We start from the raw sequence: 23,909 nt of genomic DNA on the forward strand, positions 1-23,909 counted from the left end.
GCGTGTTAAAGTTGTCTGTGAAGGGCTCCCTGCCAGTCGTGAACTGGGCCCTTCGTCGCACAGCATTATGCTTTTTTATAAGGGAAACAAAATTACAAAACAAAACCCTTGACATTGATTCGATAGGAACGGCCTACTTGGAATCACTGTCCGAATAGTAATTATGTGGTGGTGGAGGAGCATTTCTGCTTCTCTCCGTTCACAGTCCGTCTCGTTTTCATGACGCTGTCGTTTCCTCTCACGATCTCTTCTCAACCTTTCTCCAATCTCGCAGGTTGCTTTGTGGCAATCCAAAGAGTAAGGAAGAACCAATGCTTCTTTCTTGAACTCCAAACGCCGACTGATGGAAAATCACAGAAGTGTGTCCGACTTATATACTCTGACTGCCGACTCCAAGAAGTGGGTGAACATTCGATTTGGACGAAGTGCTGCCAACGACGGTCGATAGAAACACAAAAAACCACAGTCTCGACAACGAAGCAGGTGTCGACGCCAGATCTAAACACAAAGCACGGTGTAGACGCCAGATCTAAACACAAAGAGTGGTGTCGACGCCAGATCTAAACACAAAGAGTGGTATCGACAGTGTTTGTAAACAAAAGTAACAACCAAGGTGTTGTGTATTCAGCCAGTACAAACAGCATGTAGTCTCCTTTAGTTCAATCCTCTTTAATCACCACACTCCAACCACATCCAACGATCCTCCCCTCACTTCCTCTCCTCCTCCATCATTATTGCCCTCTACTGAACACAGCAGGAACACCACACAAGGCAGTGAATTCACGGACAAACAAAGATCAAGATCCAAATGAAGATTATATATAAAGACAAATTTCGCACAAACATTAGGAAACTTTTTCTTTACACAGACAACCATAAACACTTGGAATAAGCTACCAAAGTAGAGTGGTAGACAGTAAGACTTTAGGGACTTTCAAGACTAGACTTGATGTAATTTTGGAACAATTAAGAGAACAGGACTAGTGAGCTTGGTTGAGCTGAATGAACTGATGTCATATGGATTTTTCTAATGTTTATGGCTAAAGAAACTTTAAGCAGTTGGCCATTTCACAAACTACATGTCACATTTTTAGGTCAGTAACCCTGTATGAATCATGTTGATGGGTTTCTGAGTTCTTTGTGAATATCTGGCACACAATTTGGGTTGTGATGTGTATGTGGTTTGTTAAAACTATGAAGATAGCTTACACACCAATCTTAACAACAGCTCCATAAAAAATAGGATGGAAGTGACAACTGCTAGAGGGAGCACTGCTGACCACTGTTAAGTCCAGTAAAACAAATTATTTCCATCTCTCTGTTCTCTCAGTTGGCAAATGTGTTTATGAGAGTTGTGTCATGTAACAATTGGACAGTGACATAACACTGAAAATGTTCTGAACATATGAAATATAGATGTTTATAGTTAACATATGAATGTGAAACAAATCTCTAGTGATTTGTGCAGCCTTCTGGAAGGCAAGGATGGATTGGCTTCCTGAATGGGATAGATGGATGGACGGACCCTTGCCTATCCTGAAACCCCATATAATGGGAGACGACCTGCCAGGGGTCTATACATCCCCAATGCACTAAGTGGCAGTCTCTCTTTGTTGGTGTGCCCTCACACATTCCCACAGGGAAACCTGGGAACTGAAGTTCCATTGGTGTTATGTCTAAGCCAGAGTTCCTCCTCCTAGTTGGGTTTCACGCTCATCCTTTTTTCATCTTTGTTCATTTTTGATTCTCTTGTGTGTAATAAATATATCTGCGTTTATTTGCCATTGCTTGTGTTTCTGTTTCAATGTCTCAGCTATGTTCCATGTACTTTCTGGGTGGTCCCCCAAAGAGCAAGGCCACCTCCCAATCACCACCAGGAACTGCCCTCTGCCCTATAAATCAGCAGAATCTCCTGTACATCCTGGCAGTTCATTTTGAATGTGCTGGTGGTGTGGTATCTCTTATGTTTTTTGTGCATTAATTATTATTGTGTTTTTCTGGATTTTGACCTTCTTGCTAAGTTTTTTGACCACCATCTTTGGATATTGTTTTGGGAATTTGTTTTCTTTGGACTGCTATGTGTGGCAACTCCTTTTTGCCATTGTGCTTCATGGAGTCCTTTGGTTACAGAGTAATTTTGAAGAATAAATATTTTATTTATAAAGATCTTGTTTTGCCCTATTACTAGCCAGGTTTTGATGGTTTTACCCCTCTATTGTGCATTTTTGAGGTTATTTGGGACTTTTTTACTCTCTTTAAAGGCCCACATCATTTTGGTCCTGCTGAGGCACAACAACTGGGCAGCTCGGTGGGGTGCCATGGGTGCCTCCAGGGGGAGATGCCAAGAGCAGGTATTCCTACTTTGGAGGGCTTCCACATGAACTGAATGTGCTTCCTCCGAGTTAGGAGGAGGTGGACAGTGCTTGCTTGTGAGGAGCAGAGGAGTGAAAATAAGAAAAAAATAAATAATTGTGCATGATGTTGAGCTGTTTTGGAAGAGTAGAACTTTTGGAAGGTCTGGTATTAAATAAAAATGTATTCTTTTAAACCCACGATTGCTGTGGTGTAATTTTGAGTTTGGGGTGCTGCTATTCACCTTAAACACCACAAAGGATTGCTTCTGAACTACATATAAAAGGCATCTATGGCTTGCTAGCCATATTTGGGGTTCAATCCATCAGACACCCACAATTTGTCACTTCACATTTCAGTATGATAATGACATTTATGGTACCATGAATTGTTTTGCAGTAAAGCATAATGTAAGTATCATCAGCAGTAGCAGCAACGCCACTTTCTGCAATTACCAATGCTGGAGGCCCTTGGTCTGGCATGCCAAACAGTCCTATTCCTTACTGTGTCCACTCTCAAATGTGTTTCTGTTAAGTCCTACATTGGATCCTCCTGTCTGTCTCTTGACCTTTAATTTTAAATTAAATACCTCCTTTAGTTCAGCATCTCAACATATGGCCAAACCTTCATTGTCTGCACTTATTTGTGATACATTGCATACCTACATACCTTGGTATCTATTTATTACTCTTCTGGTTTCAAGCCCTCTTTCCTCATTTTTTTTCCCAATGGCTTTGTCTCTGTAGTACAGTGAATTCAGAAAGTATTCCCATCAAGCTACACTCAAAAATCCGTAATGACAAACTGAAAACATATTTTCAGAAAGGTTTGCAAATTTATTAAAAATCAAGATCTGAAATTTCTCCTTTACACAAGTATTCAGACCTTTAGCTATTAGCACTCCAGACTGTGCTCTGTTGGCGCCGGTCCTGCTCAGGTATATCCTGTTTGCTTTAAATATCCTTGACATGTGTCTAGAATGTGATTGGAATCCACCTTTGGCAAAACTAAATTGATTGGACATCATTTAGAAAGGCACCCACACCTGTGTATAGAAGGTTCAATAACTAACACTGAAAGTTAGGACAAAAACCAAGCCATGAAGTTCAAGGAACTCTCTATAGACCACCGCGATAAACGTGTGCTGAGGCATAGATCAGAGTAAGAGTATCAAACCATTTCTAAAGCTTTGAGTGTTCTTAGGAGCACAGTGGCCTCAATAACTATGAAGTGGAAAAAGTTTGGAACCACCAGGACTCTTCCTACAGTTGGTTGTCTGGCCAAACTGATACTGAGTTAAGCTGCTTTCTACTTCTGTTATTTGTTCTATATTATTTAGCACTCATCTTGAGTCCTTTCTTTTCCAACCAGTACTGCCACTTAAGTACTTTCTACTGCAATCCTCCTCTCATGTTTGCTGTTACGACCAGGTCAAAAGTATTTCCCAAGGAAGGCCTACTCTTTCCTCTTCTAGTAGCACATTGATCCCTGACACAAACAGATACAGGCTGATTGCTGATCCTTGATGTAAACCAAACTTAAGGCACTGTGGTCTCTGAAAAGTGAGCAACCCATCTCACCTAATCGATGGGAACTCAGTCCTCTATACTGAGGCCCAATGAGGAAGCTAGAGATTGTTTTTTTTTGTCTATTTCCATTTTATATTTTTGTTTTGCAAAACCACTATTTTTATAAAGTTTTGTATTGTGGTACTCTTTATTCCAGGTTAGGGTGGCACCCTGAAGTGCTCCTGTCACAGCATAAACAGTGTGTATGTACTTCACCAATATCAAACTGCATTGATAGAAATAATAAAGTGTATGCACAGTCAAAGGCACTTAGAATTGCTCTGTATAAGAACATATTCTGTTTCTATGCATGACTGCTGTCAAATTCTTCTCCTTTTCGTATTTTTTAGTGGGCCTACAGCAATGGATACAATTAGTTGCATTAGAGTATTTTTTACCTATATAAATATATATATTTTAGGCTCTGCCACTTTTGAGCTACATGGTTTAAACTAATAATATACAATCTAGACTTTTAAGGTTTAGTGGTCATTAAAGCCTATAAATAGCAGCCATATGCATCCTAACAGCTCCAATCAGGTGTTGTTGGCTCCACTTCACCCGCAAAAGGCTACAGATGGCACACCTCAGGTTAGGGTCAAAGACCTCAGCAAGTGAAATAAAATAAGCTTCCTGGCAGGACTAATGCTATGACATTTTTTAATTAATTGAAATTCTGGCACAACGTTTTGGAGGTGTGTGTCTGGCATGCATTCATTTTTTAATGTGCTTACTACATGCACTTTTTTGCATATGTTTCTGCACGTACCCACATCATAGCATGTAAGTGCTTGCAATATGTTTATGTTAGCTTCCTGTTCTGAGGCTGTGATATAAACTGACTTGATAGCACCCAGTTCTGTAGAATGTACGGTAATTGGATCCAGAGGTCAAAGCATTAGCCAAAGTGTGTTAAACAAATGTCTCTTTATCTGTTATAGCATACTGTTGGTAACCATTATCCAGCTGTTTGTCTTGGAGTGGTTGTACAAAGATGGGTAAAATAAGCTTAACTATCAAATAAATCAAATTTGTCTCAGGCATTTTCATGTAGAAGTATACCATTTTGTTTATTGTTATGGAGATGTGAATTATTGAAATGGTGTTATGCTCTTAGAAACAATTGCAAAACACCTAATCTAGTATCACCCTTTGCCACATAAGAATATTGCTAATGTTTATAGTGCATAAAATAAACAAAGATAAATTACAACCCAGTTCATTAACACTTCCAGATGAATCCTGTTCTCTTATCAGCTGGCCTTGTCATTTTCTTTACACTTTAATGCCAGTACCAATCTATTTAGTCTTCATTTTTTTCTAAATATGTAAGTACTATCTTTGGTAGACTATTTGGAGACGTATTACTGATGTCGAACAACATCCTCCTTAATCAGTAGCATCAAGACCAGGATGTGAACAACTGACAACCACATCATTTTATTGAACTGAATTAAACTTTCCTTCTGGCGAAGACAGTTGATAGGAAATTGCCTCAGTGTTACATTCACAAATCCAACAACAACAGAACGTAACTAACAGTACAATAGTAAAGTACATGACTGGTTCTCAAATTCAGTTCTGGGGAGTCCCTCTGGCTGCAGGTTTTCATTCAAACCAACATCTGCTTTTATTTGACTTCTGCCTTAATTAGGCTGTCATTTCCCAGTTTTTAGGTTTTCCTGTCAATCCAAAAATTATAAAACTAGGTTATTTTTTATTTGACTGTTATCTTTTATATTTTAGATTTTTATCATTAGCTTCATGATTTTCATTTTATTTTTCCAAGTGTTCTGTTTTTATGTTCTTTAATGAGAATGCTAGTGAGTCTGACCACTGAAGAAGATGTAGGGTTTCACCACAGTCTTTTCTTGATAATGTTTTCACTCTCTTTTCTTTTATGTTTAATCTTTAGTTGTATATGCCTCTCCGTAAACTTGGTGCTGTTTATATCATGTGAGATGCAATGTTAACCAATGAAAAAGCTGTTACTGGACTTCATGGCCAATGAATGAGGAGGAGGAGGCGGGTCTTCAGTGCAAATGCTCATTAGCTTCAGAGTGCACTCCATTTTAGTTCACGATATCTTATTTAACAATATTTCAGTAAAGATACCTGCGTTTGGGATTTTGCAATCATATAAACAGATAACTTTAATGGATGCGAAACGTAAGATTTTTTCATGGATGTTTTGACATTGTTTGCTGTTGTTCAAAGCTGGACATCTAAGTGGCCAGGGAGTGTATATATATATTTAGGCATTGTTTTTTTTTTTATCCAATTTTAACTTGTTTTTCCTTGCATGTAGTTAGTTCCTTGACATCATGTAAAGCACTTTGTGCTACATCCTTTGTATGAAAATGTGCTGTAGAAATAATGTTAATGTTGTTATTATTGTAGAATTTTTATTATGTTGCATCCTTTTATGATTACAGCTTTCCTAGTGTGATTTCTTTTTTTGTCTTTGGACTAACTGCATTTTTTCTCTTTTTTTTTTGTCAATTTACACTTAAAATATAAAATATGTTTTTAGCTGCTCTTCTGATTCCTAAGCAACTGGGTTACTTTCACATTCTGGTGTACAATGCCTGACAGGACATTAATTCAGTTGCTAACATTGAAGCTAGGCTTCTCCATGTTGTAAGTCCATAACAGGAGGTTATGCTGAGCAAGCGACCATCCCTGAAGGAACAGCCTCACAGAGCATGCCTGATGTATCTGAACTCTACTTCTCTACATTGAACTTTCTACTTAATGGCAATGTCTTCCATTGCAAATGAGAAAGATAAAGCTCATTACTGGGAAAAAATACAACAGGGCATTTCCCAATGTTGAATCAGACATCTATCCATTCATTATCCAACCCGCTATATCCTAACTACAGGGTCATGGGGGTCTGCTGGAGCCATATTAAATGAATCATTATAAGTTATGAACTAAATTGTATATTTTATCACCTTTTTCGTCATTAACACAAACAAATACAGAAAACTAGGGTAGTGCAAAAAGAAAAATATGAGTCCAAGACAATGAAGTCACCTAAAAAGATATTAGGCAGTAATAAAACCACCACAATATTTGCATTAGCTGTAGCTGCAGCACCATTTGAACAAGTCCATCTACTCATTGGAAATCGCTGTTCTGAGAATTTATTCTATGAAGTGCCGTGAATACTCAGAGCTGTTGTAACTTATCTATATATATAAAATCCCTATGTGCGTCCAGGTGTCCGTGTGTGGGTGTCTTCTGATGAAGTGCGCATGCGCGGGGCATGGTGCGATGCGCGATATTACTGTCATAGAAAGTTAGAGGCGTTTTACGGAAATACAAACCAGTATTACTGCGAGAGGAAATTAAAGGTACACAATACAGTGACGCATATTACAGCCACATACAAGCCAGTATTACTGTCAGAGGAGATTAAAGGCATATTACCGACACGCACGCCTGTATTACCGCCAGAGAAAATTAAAGGTATATTACGGACGTACAAGCCAGCGGATGTACAAGACGGTATCCTTCAATAAGGAAGCGAATGCCTTTATTTGCCGCGCTCAATTGAGGTCGCCCTTTTGAAGCTCGCCTTTTTGTGTGCGCCCTTATTGAATAGAGCCGTACAAGACAGTATTACTGTCACAGAAAATTAAAGACACACAATACACTATCTATCTATCTATCTACACGGCGGCAGCCCACGAAGAATGATCAGCTCAGCAAGTAAACATCAACAAAAGAAAGGCTGAAAAATACGACCAACAAAAAGAATGAGGTCAAAGTCCCTTGCCATTTAATATAGACTGTTCCTACTAATGTTTATGCACTACTGTTATAGCGCCCGTTATTGTAATGGGCTAAATGACTAGTAATAATAATAATTCATTACATTTATATGGATCCATATACAAAATATCCTGATGTGAATAACATAACAACATATATGATTAAAATCGTTCTGATCCCCAGTAAACCATTATCATGAATGTGAACCTGGGAGACAGCTTTAAGGGCCCGGATGACAGTAATTACCCTCCAGTCCAGGAGTTGGCACTGTGCACCAATGCCTTCTCTCTTCCATTGTCTGCCCTGACATAATAACATTTATATAACAGCAGCAGCAAACAATACTATACTGCACAAAATAAAAAAAAATACACAAAGCATTAAGCTCTTTCATGTACAATACAAGCCTTTTAAAGTAAATCTAATCTAGAGTGCAAGGAAGTGGCTGAAGATCTACAGAAACAGAGGTGACTCAGAGGTTATGATTGACCAGAATGACTGTAAGCCATTTATCTTCCTTATGTGCTCTTTCTCTGGGTGGCCAAAGTGTTCTTGTGAAAGTAATCATTGAAATAGATGGTTATCATCAAGTGTGGTCCTTAACTTTGTTACTTGCTCATTTCTATATTCATAATGTATATAGGTCCTGAATAGGGTCCAGTTTCAGGCCTACAGTCCCATCTGCTATTCAGACTTATACTCTGAAGATTATATTCTGAAATGAGCAAGCATGCTGATAAAAGAGCCTGTTATGAAAGAAGTGCAGATGCTTTCAATGACTGCCATGAACCAACACTGATTTGAAAAGATAACATTTTTAAAGAGAAAAGCAGGCACTGTTGAGTTTTTTTTTAATAGAAGTTTTTTGTTCTCAGCTCAGAGAATGTGGTGCCAAGAAATTTAAATGATTCCACTCTGTTGATGGTGACACCGTTTATAATCAAGAGTGTCTCCTAAAATTCAAAACTATTTCCATTTTTTTTAATTAATTCAGGTCCACATTTAAGTGGGCACACTGACTAGCCGATTCATCTCCAATGAAGAGGGCACTTCATCACTATTTATGATAGTCTAATCAGGGTAATAACTTCAGCAGTTCTGCAGAAAGATCACTGGAGGTGCCGCTGTTGATGTAGAAGGAACAAAGCAAAAGATACAGAACCTGGCCCTTAGGGGACTCTGTGTGCAGTTCCTGGGACTCTGACTGATGTCTGCCCACTCTTAGTATTTGGCAGCTGTTCAACAGAATTTCAAAGAAACCGAGTCCAAATTCATATTGGGTACTATGCAATGGTGAAGCTCTTGCATGATGGAAACAAATAGAAACCTGGAATATCCAAAATTATAAAAGGATAGGAACAGTGGGAACAGTTGGAAATGTGTTAAAGGTAAATTTTACACAGATGTTAGCACATTTTTCCTCACACAGAGAACTATAGACCCATGAAATAAATTATCATGTAGTGTGGTGGATAGTAGGACTCTAAGGGCATTCAAAACTCCGAATGGCTTGTTAACCCATCAAATTTTAAAGTAACAGGAGAGTCTGCATGCTGCAAAAGGAAACAGTCAATAGCTGTGATAACTGTATCTTTAACCTGTCTGTTGGCACACTAAGCAAACTGAATTGGATCAGTAAGAGAAATTGTTACAGACTTAAGATACTGAAAAACTGCACTTTGCAATATTTTCATTATAAATGAGGTTTGTGCCACTTGTCAGTAATAGGACAGAAAAAAAATTGCCATTTGGATGCTGGGATAATTTATATACTTTGAAATGTACCTATTTATATTTAACAAGTATGTTAAAGATGAATGCAATTTAAGCAGTTTTGTATTTAAATTTTGGAATGGCATACAAAATGTCATTCTCAAATCAAGTGATTTGCTGCCCCATACCCACCAGGCTGAGCTAGGGGTATTTCATGGGTATGACCACTTGATTGGGTTTGTTAAACAATATGAACCAATTTATTTAGAGTAATAGACAAATAACTAACATAGAAATACAATGTTCAAAATATGTGGTTGTATGACCAGCAGCCATGCCACCTGCACTTTAGAGAAGATTCTCTACCTGAAGCTAAGCACGTTTGGGCTCAGCCAGTACATGTATGTGTAAATCAACCAGAAAAGCTTGGGTTGCAGCTGGAAGAGATGTTGGTGAGACCATCATGGGGCTATTACTCTGCTGTCTGTGTGTGGATTCCAATGCCCCAGTGTAGTGACGGGGACACTGTGCTGTAAAATAGTGCTGGCTTTCAGAGGAGATATAAAGGTCATGACTCTCTGTAGTCATAAAAGGCATCTCTCAAAAAAGAGTAGGATGTTTCCCGATACAATATTTGTTTACATTTATTATTACAGCCTACTAAAATTCCCCTGTCCTTTATTGGCTGCCTATCTCTCTTATCTCTTCACCACCTAATAGCTAATGTATGGTGAGCATGCTGGCGAGACAATGGCTGGTGAAATGCAACACTTTGGTGGTGGATGTAGTGGCTCCTCACTACCAATGTAAAGTGCTCTGACTAGCTAAAAAGTGCTATATAAATGCAAATCATTTTTATTATTACGTGTATTGTCATTATGTATTTTTTGTCTACACAGAAACAGTGTCGCTCCATTTAGTGTAGGCTCCTACCTTATATCTGTTAATAGATTTGTCTCCCTATGACCTAGATCAAGATGATGTGGGTATGAGAAAAGTATAGTTAATTAATAATTGCAGTACGTTAAATAAATTAGTGATAACAGTTACACAGCAATGATCCAGCTGAGTACACCACTAATGTGTCAATTTATTTTTCTTCTCTTAAATTCTCAGAGAAATGACAAGTCTGGTCTCCTCTTATGGAGCTCAGAAATTAAGATGAGTTCTTTTAAAATGCGCACAAGAACATTTACTATCTGATGACTGTAAAAAAAATATGCCAACAATGAGTGGTGTTTAGATAGATTATGTAGAGAGGGAATGTATGCTGCCTGAAGCTAAAAGGAGGGAAGGTCACATTGACTGAACTCACTGTCAGCAGTTCTGCCTGCAGTCCAACCGCTAGTCACATTTGCTCACCAGCTGGGTCTTTTTTCCTTTTTTCACCATATGCCTTTTTTATTATTTAGTTTGCGGGAGGAACCACAGACAGAAAAGAAACTGACATGTGGATCAGGCATTCATTTGCTTTAAGAATTGTCCACTTCATTGAAACAACAGCAGGAGATGTGGAAACCAGTTCACTGATTAAGGTCACCTTGTAAGCTTCTCAAAGTCAAAATGGATAAAAGGGTCACAATACCCAAAATACTAAACAAAATTTAGGTGAACTCTAAGCACATGAGTTCAAGGGCATAAAAGAAGTCAATAAATGAGCCCTAAAGTAGAACAGAAAGCCGATGTAAAAACACACACCCTAGGACTTATGTGCCTGTCTCATTTGTCATTTTTCCTGCAGAGCTCAGCCTCTGGATTGTACCTTTTTCCAGTTTTGCTCTTCTTTATGTTCAGTTTCTTTTAATTGTTAAATAATTTCCCACATTTACATTATGAATTCAGTCCAAGCAGATTAGACCTCTAATTATCGCTAACTCCTCAGGTGTTGCTGCTGACTATGACAGCCACCTGAGGCTGAATAAAAGAACTAACTGAAGCCTCATTGAATTGACAAGGAGCTGTGTGGAAGCCTTCACCTTGCCAGTGATCCTCCTCTTCAGTTCAGTAAAGCTGAGATTTTTTAGCCATCAGGTTTGCATCTCTAGTTGAGATTTAGTGATTGTTTTCTTGGTTTAGTCTTGACGTAGCCTTTTTATATTTGATTCCTCAGTTACTTATGCCATAGAATTTTTGACAGGAATTTGAGATCTGTTTTGGCCCAGAGCTTTTTTGTGCTTAAGCATTATGAGTTTTTTAACTGTTTCTATTTGATGTTTTCTTAAGGATTATTAATTACAGGGTTTCAATTGAAGTCTCATATATTCAGTTCTTTATATTTTCTGCTTACAAAATCTAACACAAATTACAGGGTTTCAATTGAAGTCTCATATATTCTGTTCTTTATCTTTTCTGCTTACAAAATCTAACACATTTTTAACTCATAAAATGTAATAATTCATTTAACCATTAATGTTTTGGTATTAATTGGTAAGATTTTAGGGGACTAATTGTCTGTTTGTGGTTTAGTGTTTGTTATGCCTCATTCACAAGCTACTGGAGAGATAGGAACTACAAGTTTCACAATTTAAAATTTGATGTGAATGCCGTTAGAAGCAGGAGCTCCCAGTCTGACAATTCAGAGAAAACAATGCTACCCAAGCTCTCTGTGTTGTGATGCAGCACTGACCTTTGTAAGCTCTGTTGTGGATTCTTGCCCTGCCAGGAAGCCATAATGGAAGAACAACATGATAAGAGGTATAACAGATGCGGCTGGATTACTCTCACAGTCAAGGGGAAAGATTAATGGGTGGTCTGGGGAAGATTGTACAATAAGATGGCAGTACAATAGATGGACCCAGTATGGACACCTGCAGAGATCCATAGGATTTGTAGTCCTAAGGGACAACACTGTTGGGGTCCTTGAATGCCACTAGAGGATGCTGCAGGAGGTTTCCACTTGACCTGGAAGTGCCTCCATCGGGCTATGCCCTGGTACTGGAAGCACTCCCAAGTCTAACATCAAAGGAAGTCATCCAGCCTCCTCCAGTTAGAGACAGGAGGCAGAAGGCAAAGCTCACCTGAGGGAGGAAAAGGTGTATAGATAGATAGATAGATAGATAGATAGATAGATAGATAGATAGATAGATAGATAGATAGATAGATAGATAGATAGATAGATAGATAGATAGATAGAAATTCAAAGTTATATGTATTGTGAATTGGACATAGTGGTGTAGAATGTAAAAATGTATTTGCTGGGTAAAAAAATGTTAATTTTGCACCCAGAACTATGTTGGTGTGGTTGTGTCTGGGGTTTGGGGGCTTGGTGGCACCCCCTGGTGTTCACTCCTTATACTTCAGTCAATGTTATAAGAAAAATAGTCTGCTCAGCCACAAAACCTTTTTTGTGGTTGAATTCTACCTGGAGCAACATTTAATGCTAATTTGTTTGATTTTCATTTTCATAAAAAAATTGAATTTATCTTTAATTGCTTTTTATGTAGACCAAGTAGTACATGAAAAGCAACCTCAGGTTCTTCCCAATTCATGTGATCACAATGAATTAAGTAGATGATACATTACAAGTAGGAACCCAAAACTCCCATAACAGGATAACGTAGCATTAGTCCTAGCATGTGATTCCAAAGAGGCAACTGTAACAGTGACACCACTTGACTTGTTTCCAGGAAACCCAAAATAAGAGGTGCAGCCAATGACAGTTTGTTTAAAGGAAATGGTGTGGTTGGAGAAAATGACACAGTGGGGTTAGCAAATGCGAATGGTGAAAGGTGCAGAATAACAATCTCCAATATCCTCCTTTTCTATTGTGAAATTTTCAGGGAGTGCATGCTTCCTGAAAAAGAGGTCATTTTATGTTCTAGTCAGAGCTACTTACTCAATCTTTTTACTGTACATATACATTTATTTCCTTTATTGTAGACAACAGAAGGACAAACCACTTGGACATTACAGAAAAATAGCACTTAGCTTGACAGTTTCATGCTTTTTTAAATTCTGGAAACAAACAGCTGTTAAGGCATAAGAAGGCAGACCCCTATCAAACCAAGAGTCACTGGTCTAACTGGTCTGAGGAGGAGTACAGGATCCTAATCAAAAAATTTGTTAAATGGTGTGACTCAAACCACCTACAACTGAACACCAGCAAAACCAAGGAGCTGGTGGTGGATTTTAGGAGGCCCAGGCCCCTCATGGACCCCGTGATCATCAGAGGTGACTGTGTGCAGAGGGTGCAGACCTATAAATACCTGGGAGTGCAGCTGGATGATAAATTGGACTGGACTGCCAATACTGATGCTCTGTGTAAGAAAGGACAGAGCCGACTATACTTCCTTAGAAGGCTGGCGTCCTTCAACATCTGCAATAAGATGCTGCAGATGCTCTACCAGACGGTTGTGGCGAGCGCCCTCTTTTACACAGTGGTGGGCTGGGAAGGCAGCATAAAGAAGAGAGACGCCTCACGCCTGGACAAACTGGGGAGGAAGGCAGGCTCTATTGTAGGCATGGAGCTGGACAGTTTGACATCCGTGGCAGAGCGATGGGCACCGAGCAGGCTCCTGTCAATCATGGAGAATCCACTGCATCCACTAAATAGTATCATCTCCAGACAGAGGAGCAGCTTCAGCGACAGACTGCTATCACTGTCCTACTCCACTGACAGACTGAGATCGTTCCTCCCCCACATTATGCGACTCTTCAGTTCCACCCGGGGGGGTAAACGTTAACATTAAGATATTGTCTGTCTGTATACCTGCACTGTTATCACTCTTTAATTTAATATTATCTTTATCAGTATGCTGCTGCTGGAGTATGTGAATTTCTCCTTGGGATTAATAAAGTATCTATCTATCTATCTATCTATCTATCTATCTATCTATCTATCTATCTATCTATCTATCTATCTATCTATCTATCTATCTATCTATCTATCTATCTATCTATCTATCTATCTATCTATCTATCTATCTATCTATCTATCTATCTAACCAAAAAATGAAACCACAAATGAAATTCTTCTCCATTTTTGAATTGGCATCTTCATCTGTGCCAGTGTAACTTGCTTCAGAGAGAAGGTCCAAAGGCTGGATGGCTTCATGGATCCTAAAAAAGCAGAATTAGATGTTAAACGACTGTGAAAGACACCCAACCCATAGTGTGATGAATCCATGTTCTTGATGTTCATACAGTAATTCAATTGTAATCTTCAATGATGTATCCTGGGGTCTTTGGGTGTTTCAGATCTTTCTCAACATCAGACAACCTCACCCAGGCAACCCAGCTGGAGGTGATCAGTCCCCAGCTTACATCCCAGCAGCTTTCATCCACAGAGCCTCCCTCTTCAGCCAGACCCACCTAGTGACCCTATCTGCAACATCTGTAATAGCCTTGATGGCTCTCCTCTTTGCCAAATCCCCATGCTAAGTTTGGCCATAACTCGGCAGAGAGAGTGGCCTGAGAGGCCTCAACATCCCACCAATATTGGCTCTATCAAGTCTGCCTCCTGCATTGTTCTACTAGCTCCTGGTACTTCGCATGTTTCCTTTTCTATGCTTTGTCCATGCGCTCATCCCAGAGTACAGTGAGTTCTATCATGGTCACTTCATCTTATTTTTGTAAAATGTGTATGTTTGTTTCTCATGATTTACTTGTTTTTTCATTATTCTACCAATGCCATTTTTGTTCTGTTTTGTGGATGGTGGTCACCATTTTGTGACAGCCTTTGTATAGGCCACAGCCTTGTTTTTGCATTTGTTACCATCCACCATTGTAAACCCCATTTAATAATGATACCAGAATCAAGAAATAAAAAACAAAAGGAAAGTAAACAAGGACAGTGTAAGTCCAGGATCAAGTTTCCTGTTGAAGGAAAGGCACTTCTGCAACAGAGTTCTGCCTCCCTCAGAGGAAGGATCGAAACAAGGTAGTTATTCCTCTTACTGTCTCTGCTTCAATCCATCCATCCATCCATTTTCCAGCCCACTATATCCTAACTACAGGGTCACGGGGGGTCTGCTGGAGCCAATCCCAGCCAACACAGGGAACAAGGCAGGAAACAAACCCCGGGCAGGGCACCAGCCCACCGCAGTGTGCTTCAATCCATAGCAAGAAAATTCTACCACATACAGTAAATGAATGTTGTTTTCTGATCTTCAGCTCTATTTAATTTTGTAGTTTGTCTCTGCACATTTACATTTGAAAGAGACTTGTCTTACAGTTCAAAAAGGATTTTCAGGGTGTACGGAAATATCCCTAGTACAAACTAGGACAATTGTGTATGTGTGTATAAATATAGTTATATACTGTAAGTCTGTACAATTTAAATATAGAAAACAAATTACACATATGCCCACATCACCAATTAAACCATAAATCACAGTTATAATTGTTTGACTTTTGATTATATTTACTGCTCATTACATACTGAAATTGAGGAAGTCATGCAGGAGAATTAACCAGCCTCCCTGGTTGCCACCACACGTATGAAATAACCCCAGTAAACTACGACAAATCTCCTCTCCTTATTGTCTGCATCCATTAAAAGATTGCTGGACATACCTGCACTGAGCTTTAACTCCACACTCCTAGTCATTCTGCAAGTCAATGACATGTATGTTAATTATTATTACATTACCTAAACAATGTTCCCTATGGTAAATGGGACCCAAACAGGGTGAAGTTTCAGGTCATGGAAATCACACCAAAACATTTAGAAAAAATGGAGACTCAAAGAAAATGGAAGAGGGTTCTTTGTCACATATGTGCTTTTCAAACTAATGACGAAACTGACATCCCTGTGATCTAAGGGTCACATCTAAAAATGCCAGAGCAAGCTTTGTTGATCTAATTAAAGCTAACACAAGTGAAATAGTAGACGTCTGTAATTTTGAAACAATTTTTATTGTTGGTGCATCAACTAGAACGGGTGGGCAGATTCAGTCCTGGAGGGCCGCAGTGGTTGCAGGTTTTTGTTCCAACCCAGTTGCTTAATTAAAAACCAATCCTTGTCAATTATTTAATTGCATGGCTTGCTAGTGCTTTAACTCTGCCATGTCAGGTCATTCTCATATCCTAGATTTATTTTCCTTTCTAAGGATATCATCCAAATGATTTGAAGTATAAAACAGATGAGTAATTCTCAGTGCTTCACTTTTTTCTCTTCACTTTCCTTCCAAGTATTTAATTAAACCAAATAGTGCATGATAAATACACACAGGTGTAAATGAAAACAAGCTAAATGGAGAAATGCTGGTCTCTTTTGTCATTTGCATGGTATTGCTAATTAGGAGCAATTAAAAACCAAGAATACAGCTGTTTAAGACTAAAATAAGTAATAAGGGTTCAAAATCTTAACGAGCGAAACAACTAAAGTGAAGCTGAAGTGTTACTTGAGCAATAAGGGCTTCTTATTAAGCAATTGGGTTGGAGCAAAAACCTGCAGCCACTGCGGCCCTCCAGGACTGAATCTGCCCACCCCTGAACTAGAATGAGCTTTAGTGATGCAAACACATCCATTTGTTAATAATTCATGGAGAAAATTATTGAAGGTAATGTTAATAGGGAAACATCTGTCTTTGCTAGAATGTGTACAGTATACTATGAAGTTGTGATGTCTTCCATTAGAAGCACAGGGATAAATGTTCAAATAAATCAAATGCAAAGTATAACTAAAGACACAAGGACAGAGTTTTATCATGAAAGATCAGATTTGGAAATCATTGTCTATAATCTGTCCTATACATTTGATAAGGCAAGTTTATGAGGATGATGGTGCAAAAAGCTCAAGGAATGAACTGCCAAACTAAAGGAAATTAATGTGACTTGATGAAATATTGTTCAAGATCTTCTGCGCAAACAGAAAATGGTCATGTGGCATTCTGAATAAGAAGCCCACATGCAGGAGTTTTACTACCAGTTTTGAGACATTTTTTCATTCTTTAATAGTGGACAAGTTACTCTTTTGGCAGGGTTTGTGTACACTAATTCACTTATAGTGCACAACTTATCACTAGCTATATTTAGACTGATCACCTTGACTTTATGTTGTAGCAAGAAGTTTCTGTCAGGATGGCAACACACTTATTCACAGAGCCCATGAAGACAAGAAGCAGACACGAAAAAGGTTTGGGAAACATCTGTGACCCCATATAATGAAAATAAATCAAAAAAGAAAGGTTCATTTTACAAAGACAGCAATAACGTCTTTTCAGTCCAATGCAGGACCAACTCAAACATGGCCGACCTTCTGGTCATATGGGATCCAGAAGGGCAGACAATGGAAGTGATGTCAGCAGTGGAATGGCTGTCAGTCTTCTGTTCCGCATAGGGAGGAAGAGAGAAGGCATTGATACACAATGCCAATCCCTGGATTTGAGGGTAATTACTATCATCTGGGCACTTAAGCTGTCTCGCCAGTGTACATGCGTGATAATGGTTTACTGGGATCAGAACGAGGTTATTCATGTCAGGATATACTCTATATGGATCCAGAAGTTACAACAGCTTTGAACACAATCAGGTATTTACAGCACTTCATAGAATGAATTCTGAGAACAGCGATTTCCAGTGAGCAGATGGACTTGGACAAATGGAGCTGCAGCTACAAATATTGTGGTGGTTTATCACTGCCTAATATCTTTTTAGGTAACTTCATCTTCTTGGCCTCACATTTTTCTTTCTGCACTACCCTGGTTTTCTGTATTTGTTCATGTGAATGATGAAAAAGATGTTAAAAGAGATAATTTAGTTCATAATTCATAATGATTCATTTAATATTGATTATGTCTGATTTAATATTGGGAAATGCCCTATTGCATTTTCTTCCAGTAATGAACTTTATCTTTCTAATTTGCAATGGAAAACATGGCCATTAAGAAGAAAGTGCAATGTAGAGGACTAGAGTTCAGATAAGTCAGGTATGCTTGGTGAGGCTGCTCCTTCAGAGATGATCACTTGCTCAGCATAACCTCCTGATATCAACTTACAACATGGGGAGGCCTAGCTTCAATGTTGGAAACTGAAGTAATGCTCTGTCAGGTATGGTGTGCCAGAATGTGAAGGAGACGCAGTTCATTAGGAGTTAGAAGAGCAGCTAAAAACATATTTGAGATATTTTATATTTTAAGTGTAAACTGCTAAAAAACGAGAAAAAAGGCAGTTAGTCCAAAGACAAAAGAAAGCACACTAGGAAAACTGTAATCATAAAAGGAAGCAAAATAATAAAAATTCTACAACAATAACAACATCAACTTTAATTTCTATAGCACATTTCCATCCATCCATCCAATTTCCAACCCGCTGAATCCGAACACAGGGTCACGGGGGTCTGCTGGAGCCAATCCCAGCCAACACAGGGCACAAGGCAGGAAACAATCCTGGGCAGGGTGCCAACCCACCGCAGGACACACACAAACACACCAAGCACACACTAGGGCCAATTTAGAATCGCCAATCCACCTAACCTGCATGTCTTTGGACTGTGGGAGGAAACCGGAGCGCCCGGAGGAAACCCACGCAGACACGGGGAGAACATGCAAACTCCATGCAGGGAGGACCCGGGAATCGAACCCAGGTCCCCAGATCTCCCAACTGCGAGGCAGCAGCGCTACCCACTGCGCCACCATGCCGCCCTATAGCACATTTTCATACAAAAAATGTAGCTCAAAGTGCTTTACAAAATGTCTAAGAACAAAGTGACAAAAAAGTAAAACAAATTAAATATACTGTATAAAAGAATAGGAATAAATAAAAGGCATACCTAAAATAGTAAATTAGAATAAATCAATATGCACTTACATAACAAGGATATACACTCACTGGCCACTTTATTAGGTACACTTTGCTAGTATCGGTTTCGACCCCTTTTGCCTTCAGAAATGCCGCAGTTCTTCATGGCATAGATTGGACAAGGAGCTGGAAACATTCCTCCAGGACTTTGGTCCACATTGACACAATAGCATCACACAGTTGCTATACATTTATTGGCTGCACATCCATGATGTGAATCTCCTTTTCCACCACATCCCAATGGTGCCCTATTGGATTGAGATCTGGTGACTGTGGAGGCCATTTGAGTACAGGGAACTTATTGTTGTGTTCAAGAAACCAGTTTGAGATGTTTTGAGCTTTGTCACATGGTGCATTATCCTGCTGGAAGTAGCCACATGGTGGACATGGTCATCAATAATACTCATGTAGACCATGGTATTTAAATGATGCTCAGTTGGTACTAAAGGGCCCAAAGTGTGCCAAGAAAATATCTCCCACACCATTACACCACCACCAGCCCGAACCGTTGATACAAGGGAGGATGGAGCCATGCTTTCATGTTTTTGTCACCAAATTCTGACCATACCCTACGAATGCTGCAGCAGAAATCAAGACTCATCAAACCAGAAACACTTTTCCTATCCTCTATTTCCAATTTTGCTGAGCCAGTGTAGCCTTAGTTGTCTGTTCTTAGCTGACAGGAGTAGCAACCAGTGTGGTCTCTTGATGTTGTGGCACATCTGCTTCAAGGTTTGATGTGTTGTGCATTCAGAGATGCTCTTTTGCATACCTCACTTGTAACGAGTGGTTATTTCAGTTACTCTTGCCATTCTATCAGCTCAAACCAGTCCAGCCATTCTCCTGTAACCTCTGGCATCAACAAGCATTTTTACCCAGGCAAGTGCCGTTCACTGGATATTTTCCCTTTTCCGGACCATTCTCTGTAAACTCTAGAGATGGTTTTGTGTGAAAATCCCAGTAAATCAGCAGTTTCTGAAATACTCAGACCAGCCCATCTGGCACCAAAAACCATGCCATATTCAAAGTCAGTTAAATCACCTTTCTTCTCCATTCTGATGCTCCGTTCGAACTTCAGCAGGTCATCTTGAAAATGTCTATGTGCCTAGATGCATTGAGTAGCTGTCATGTGATCGGCTGATTAGATGTTTGTGTTACAAAGCAGTTGAACAGGTGTACCTAATAAAGTGGCCAGTGAGTGTACATGTAAGAGATAAAGTAAAGTAGTTCTTATTTCTAGACTTGTTTTCAAGTATGTAACAATAGGAGCAAATAAACTTTGAAAAAACTAAGCAACAAAGGGAATGTTTCACACACAGTAGGCTACTGCAAATACAATGGTAAAGAAGGGAATGAAAACATGACAGCCCCTACCTTGTTAATTTACTTTATATTTTTAGTCCCTCCCATCATGTCACTTCTGAATAATCAATGTAGCTAAGCAAAATATGCAGATAGGTTGAGCCAGGAGCAAATAGCGAGTGAAACTACAATACTAGCCGGTCAACTTGTCAGTGATGGCAATTTAATTTCTTTTATTCAGTATAAATATATAACAAAAAAAAAAGATGGCTACTGAGCTCAAGTAAATTGAAAGGACAAGTGTTCATTTTCTTTAGCGTCTTTCAAATATTTTAAACTTGTTGAACATCTAGCAAGCAACTATTGACAGATGGAAGAATCCAACTAGCAAGTTACACTAAAAGAATACATTAAAAGACAAAAGCATTAACAGCAGCCAAATTGTGGGAGTCAGAGCTCCAGTTAGAATAAAAATGGCCCCAAGACAAGGATGGGAATAGTTTACTGGACTAAAAGATTCAAGAAGTAAACCAGCAGGCTTTTTGAGCAGCAACTGAGACCCGCAAGGCACAGAACTATTTTAGTAGCATTTGCAAATAACTGTAAACAGCACTGAATCAGCAAGTGATCTTCTCTACATCTGAATTCTGACTAAAAGTGATCCTTATATATAGCTCCATGACCTCAGAACTCAGGTGAAGCAATAAGCAGTGTCGATGTATGAGGACACTGAAGCAACCCTGAAGGACACTGAAGGAAGGTGGACACCGGGAGCTGCCCTTCTCTTCAGATAAGTACTTCACGTGTATCCATTTTGTCACATTTTTCTGTAATTATATGCTTTTACTTCTTTATAATTTTACTTAGCTTTGTGTTGTAATTCTTTCAAACACAACTTTATTTTCATGTATTTCTACTTCAAAAAAAAAATCCATGTAACTCCAAACAATGGTGTTTGAGTGCCCTTTATGAAATGGAGCCATCATAGCCTGAGGCTGACTATCAGGAATTCATTGGTGCATGTTTTCTATCTGCTCAAGGACATCTTCTGTAGAAAGACAGAGTTAGGGGACAACGTTCAGGGTTCATTTCACAAGCTTGTATCATTCATACAGGATTTACTTCTCACATTCAGATAGGCAACTGCTATAAGCTAACATTGCTCTCTCTCTCTCACCATCTCTTTCTCTCTCTCTCTCTCTCACCATCTCTCTCTCTCTCTCTCATTATAGATAGATAGATAGATAGATAGATAGATAGATAGATAGATAGATAGATAGATAGATAGATAGATAGATAGATAGATAGATAGATAGTATATCAAGCCTGCAAGGCTGCAGATTTCAGAGAGTGAAAGGTATGTTTTTTTTTTATTTTGTGTATTTTTTTACTGTACTTATTTATTAGATAAGCTTTACTCCCCCAGGACACTGAACTGGAATAAGCGGGTTTGACAGTCTTATCTTATTTATCATGTCTTACATTTCTTGTTGTGAAAGAGTCGTATGAACGCAGATCTGAAGCTAGGAATGAATGAATACAGTAAATTGGTGCTCTTTTAGCAATTCATGTTAATGTGAAAAACAAGCATTCACATAATTGACGGAGTATGAAAAATTCATAGTGGGTATAAAAACCTTTGTGATTTTGTAGTTTTTTTGGATGCTTTCTGCAGATTTGGGGTGACCAATCATGTTTCAGATAGTCTGCAGTATTGTGAAAGCTGTTATTTAAAATGAAGATTGCCTAGTGGTTATAGACTAACATAAGTGTACATAAATAACCACTTGAATACATTAGCAACAACATCAATTACAATACTAGCCTGATGTGATTTAGTTGTGGGTGTGCAAGTAATAGAAATATAATACTGCTCTGTTTGTGGTAGTACCATTTTAAAGCAATAGATGTCGCCAAAACATTACAGGTTGCGTAGACCAATTGTGAGATTTGGTGTTAAGATATACCATACTGGAAAGTGGGCCCCACGATGGACTTGCACCTTGTCGAGGGCTGATTTCTGCTTTTTGGTTGATGCTGCCAGAATAGGCTCCAAAGCCGAGGGAACAGTTTTTTGGCTCGGGGTGACGCTGACTACAAAGACTATACAGTATGCATACATGAGCCACATAGGCCTACATGACCTATTACATGCATGAGAAATGAGATTTTCGTGTCTCACCCAACTACAGCAGCAGGCACCATGTACCCCAATTGTGTATTACATAACCAGCATTAACTGAGAAAGCAAAACATTCCTCATTGTGGCCCCATAACAATTATAACTACAGTATATATGTATATACACAAATTGTATAATTCCTGAATAGAAAAGGAATTCTAATAAACAAATATATACTGTGTATACATTTAAATGTAATACACTTTCACTTCTGAAACACACTTCTGTGTGCCACTCCATACTATGATAATGCAGAAGAATTATGTAATAATGTTGACTTACCTTTTATTTGAGTACACCAAATGTGGCCTTGCAGGTGTGCAGATGTATGGCTTATGAATGTTTTCATAAGAGGCTCAACATCGAGCCTGATCTGTATCTCCTTATGCACAAACAATAAATCTAGTTGCATAAGCCTTTACTGTGTCATGCCACTTAGTAGCCAAGTCTTTAGTCAGTGCAAAAGGTTGACCTCTCAGCTGAGGTGACTGAATACTGGTAGACAGACACAGAGTTCAAGGACGTTTTCCACCTCTCTCAATAGTTCTCAGTCTTGACCAGTGACAGTAGTTGAGTTGATTCCCTGACCTTTGGCAACGTCAAGCATGAGTATGAGTTGCATATGTAACTAAATTTGGTCAGCTTTGGTGATTTTGCAACAAAGCACTCATAAGTTCTTCGTTGGGACATTTTGAATGTAACATAGCTATGTAGCCAACTGGCCGCTTGATTTGATGATGTGAATGGTGAACAGTTTCTTGCACTACAAAGCAGGCTCACTTTTCCTTCCTCTTTCATGCCTTGTCATTAACCACATCCAGCAAACAAAATCAATTTTTGATCCCACGTCTCACTTTCAAATGCCTGTGAATAACTACTATGGAGCAGTCAAATTACGCAGGTGGTTTATGTATGTATCAGTCTTTGTTCATTAATGTTCTTGTCTCAGAGTTTTTTGTGTGTCTCATTTTTAGTTCACTTTTGCTTTTGCTAATATTCCTGGCTATGTGACCTTTGGTTCTGTTTTTTGAGATTGTTTCTTCCCACATAATTGTGCTAGTGTTCCTGTCTGGTTTGGATGTTGGCCTTCCGGCTATCTCCAGCTATATGACTGTCTGGCATGATTGTTCATTGTGGATGTTTCTAATTACAGCACTACGCACTGTTAATTGGTTTTGCTCCCATCTGACCTCGTCTCCAGTTTGACTACTGCTGTATGCACTGTGATAGTAGTAATCACAAAGACAGATCTAGATTCTCAAGTTTACCAT

The 23,909-nt window shown here is 38.9% G+C and overlaps 1 protein-coding gene across 1 annotated transcript in view; it reads left to right on the top strand.

The window, feature by feature from the left end:
• Window positions 1-21,228: 21,228 nt before the first annotated feature.
• The window catches only part of nubp1 (nucleotide binding protein 1 (MinD homolog, E. coli)), a 50,020-nt gene continuing 47,339 nt past the window's right edge, over window positions 21,229-23,909 (top strand). The window contains exon 1 of the mRNA XM_051933352.1: window positions 21,229-21,255. The gene's annotated coding sequence lies outside the window, so the exon portion shown is untranslated. The remainder of the gene's footprint in view (window positions 21,256-23,909) is intronic.

The sequence above is a fragment of the Erpetoichthys calabaricus genome, chromosome 11 (assembly GCF_900747795.2).
Source record: "Erpetoichthys calabaricus chromosome 11, fErpCal1.3, whole genome shotgun sequence".
Lineage (NCBI taxonomy): Eukaryota > Metazoa > Chordata > Cladistia > Polypteriformes > Polypteridae > Erpetoichthys > Erpetoichthys calabaricus.